The sequence below is a fragment of the Morone saxatilis genome, unplaced genomic scaffold (genome assembly GCF_004916995.1).
Source record: "Morone saxatilis isolate NCDOM2014 unplaced genomic scaffold, NCSU_SB_2.0 Contig9, whole genome shotgun sequence".
In the NCBI taxonomy this organism is placed as follows: domain Eukaryota; kingdom Metazoa; phylum Chordata; class Actinopteri; family Moronidae; genus Morone; species Morone saxatilis.
Window position 1 is genome coordinate 23,144,258 of NW_023340268.1, and position 3,776 is coordinate 23,148,033.

Genomic DNA, 3,776 nt, shown 5'->3' on the forward strand with positions numbered 1-3,776 from the left:
AAAGGCGCTATACAAGTGCAGGTCTATTTACCATTTATATTTAAAGCTACAAGGTTTGGCATTTTCTTCTATCTGGCAAATCTTATTATCTCTTCTATAAATCTTACTGATCATACTTTGTGATCATTGTTTTTGCATATCTTGACCAAGGCACTCTGGAAAAAGAGATTTTCTTTCTTTTCAATCTAAAGTTTGCCCTCCTGGTTAAGGATAGATTCAGTTAATTTAAAAAATCTAGTAATTGAGGTGTTTTCTGTGAGGTTTCTGTTCTGGTTGAACTCCATTAGTGGAAAGAGGCTTCACATAAATGCATCCATTGATGTAACGTTGTGACGTTAAAGTTTGAGCCGCCCACACAAGCTTCGGAAAAACACAAGAAGCATCCAAAACACACACAGTGCATTGTTTGGAGGGAGATGCACACTTTGAGTAATAAACCAGCAGAAGGTGCCTTGAGGGAGAAAAGAAATGTGACTTCCTGTTTCATGAAGAAAGGTTGCATAGATTAGCTTTTAGTGCAGATTAAGACTGTATATGAAAGTAGGCGTTACCTCCCGGGGGGCACCTGGTTGGATGTAGGTGGCACAGATGTCTTTGGCCCTCCTCTGCAGGCTGAAGTTGTTAGACGAGTGTCCGTACTGCTCACATGCCAGATAGAACTGCAGATTCTCCTCGCTGAACTCAGAGCGCAGGAATGCTCCAAACACTGAAACACCAGCTGAGAGGAGGAGAAGGAGGAGGGAGATAAGTGGGGCTTACCTCACCATGCAACATCACATTACATGTTACAAGAAGACACCCACAAACAATCCCTCAGGCCTAATGAGCACATGAACAACAACAAAGTTTCACAGGTCACACACCCATTGCCTCTACTTGAGCTGTCTTCCCACTGGCTCATTTTGATGGACTGCTCTGTAGAAAGGCTTCCAACTGCTGACACCACACGTACAGCATGTCACAGTTCACACACGTCAGCCACAGAGGACAGCACTCCAAATTAGCATGGCACTGATAAGGAGGGCAAGTCACACGGAGTCCCAAGGCTGTGTACAGTCCGGTCAAAGCAAAGAGTTACCAAACCATGTGGCAGTACGGATTCAACTCCCTACAGCTCAGCTTTAAATGAGAGACATTGCCAAAACAAAAAATCTGAATGTTCATATCAAGAAAGTTCAGTTAATTTCATATTCACTGATACTGGACTTACTTACAGTAATTAAATCTAACTTTTGATACTAGTTTCCTGTTTGAGGAACATTTGCTAAAAGCTACCACCTGTTTTAGAAATGACTGAACCCTTTCTTCAAGATGACAGCAGGGCTGTACGGTAGCCTAAATATTAAATCTTAGATTTTGTTTACACCACATCTGATTTGTGTTATTTTAAAAAAAATACTTTTATTGGAGAAATTACATGGTTACACAAAGTAAAATTCAGTTTATCAGTATAATCACCTGAAAATAAGAATCATTGTGTTTTTGTTACCTTAGAATGAGGTGTTATCTACAGAGGGAGTGGGGCCCTCTTCTACGCAGTCCGCCATGTTGAACCACCATGTTTTGTACAGTAGTCCAGAACAGACAAACAAACCATGGCTCTAGACAGAGCCTTTTAGTGCATTTCGTCACAATTGTAGTTTCTCCTTTGCGCTTGGAAGGGGAGAATAAAGCGAAAATAAAGAGTTTCAATTTGCAATTATTCTGCTAGATGCCTAAATCCTACACACTGGGCCTTTAAATTGCAATTTTACAATTCAACAATTCTTTTTGCATTGTTTTAAAATGTAAATTCAAATTAAAGCTGCAAGCAGCATTGGGCGGGACCTCGCCATCAATCTATGTCAGGGCCTGCCCAGCCGCAGCCGCGCCACACCACGTCGTCCTTGCCTAAGCCCTCATCGCCGGAAACCGAGGGAGACTGCTCTGCATTGTCATGCGTTTCAGACACTGTGCAAAAGACTTCTGCGTTCATAGTGAGACTCTTAACTGCGAAACTTGGAAATTCAGCGCCACGCCATGGACACGCCGTTTGACGCACAGTAAATATTTGATTAACTTTTGATCACCAACGTGTTTAAATTGCATTGATCGAATTTGAAGTCAATCCGAAAAAATCTGTAGGAGGAGTTAGTTCAAATTGAAGCCCTGAAATGCCGGAAATGGCATCACAGTTTGACATTCGATTCAACCTGGCCAACTTTGACGGCATGCCACGGACACGCCCTTCAACATACAGTCATATATAGCATATATATATAGCATATAAATTCTCTAGGAGGAGTTCGTTCAAATACAATGAAAAAATAAAAAAACGCTGAAAATCACTGCAAAATGCCGGAAATGGCATCAATGTTTGACATTCGATTCAACCTGGCCAACTTTGACGGCACGCCACGGACACGCCCTTCAACGTACGTGTACAAATAGCACAACTTTTAATCAGCAACATACTTTGACTGTACTGACCAATTTTGAAGTAGATCCGATAATATAGGTGGCGCTAATCACTATCATTATAGGATGGTATTGTTTCATGTCGACGTTTGTTATACGAGCGTGTTGTTCTGGGGAGATCTGCTCCTAACATCGTGAAAGTTTCTTGGGGGATTGGCCAACAATGGTTCCACTGAGTTGATGGAGAGACATGTTCAGGGGTTTGGTGGGACTGTTACAGGCATATGTGGAAAAGTTAATGCTGAAGATACATTGTTCACTTTGTCTTCACAGTTTGTCCTATCAGTTTAATTGGCGGTTTTAATTACTTCGCCATCGTCTTAGTGTTGGGTCTATGGGCGTCAAGAGGCTTTTTACTTGTCTCATGGATCACAGGGCATTTACCAATTTCCATATGTGATTCGGGCTCAAAAACAAATCACTTGTTCGGGTGGGGGCTCGCATATCTGGGGGCCGTATTTTGCACGACATGTAGGCGACAAGGACAACTTCCTTTAATTGTGGTATAGATTGTGCTTTTAGATAGGTTGTCTGCCCTGCAGGAATAAGGAATCTGGGGGCCACATCATATGCTCCTGATGGTTTGCATGATGGGATAAGTATCTGCCTGTATTTCTTCAGCATGAGGTAAGCATTAATTCCTGACCAAATCTCCAACTCCATTTGCAGAAATGCAGTGGCCAACTTGCAAGGACTCCACGTGCTTCACTGTTGCCTGCAGATACTCCATCTCATTGTAACCGCTGCCAGCGTCTTCTTCTCAGGGCCAATATTTCAAATTTGACTCATGCGTCCAGGAGCACCTGTTGCCATTTTTCTGACCAAGTCACTTGGCTTGCTTTCCATGTCGGAGGTATGGCTTTTTTGCCTGCAACTCTTCCATGGAAGGGGACCACTTTCGGCCAGACATCTCTGGACAGACTAGGATTGGTGGTACCTAGTCCAGACTGGGCCGTTCCTGTGAGGCTGATGACACTGGCTGCAGAAGGGGAGTCTTGTCAATGTCGGAAGGGGAAATAGCTGGATTGTGTTTTTCACATCTGGTGCCACTTAGTTATCTTGCCGGACACTGGCATCTATGATACTTAAGTTGGGCCCCGTTTCTTTGTGCTTCTTAGAAGAGCTTGAACAGCAGTCTTGAAACTCTCCCAGTGGGGGTTTTGAACATATCTTTTTTGTCTGGGAGAGATCCTTGCTGGATGCTCGCTCAAGATATCCATTTACCTTGGTGTCTGGTTGGCTGGTGCCTTCAGTCTTCCACATGGTGTAATGACTTGTGACATAAACTGTCTCAACTCCTCACCCTCGGTAGCAGGGAG

The 3,776-nt window shown here is 43.3% G+C and overlaps 1 protein-coding gene across 1 annotated transcript in view; it reads left to right on the forward strand.

The window, feature by feature from the left end:
- The window catches only part of LOC118342478 (large proline-rich protein BAG6-like), an 18,107-nt gene that overhangs the window by 3,120 nt on the left and 11,211 nt on the right, over positions 1-3,776 (forward strand). The gene's annotated exons all lie outside the window — the stretch shown is intronic.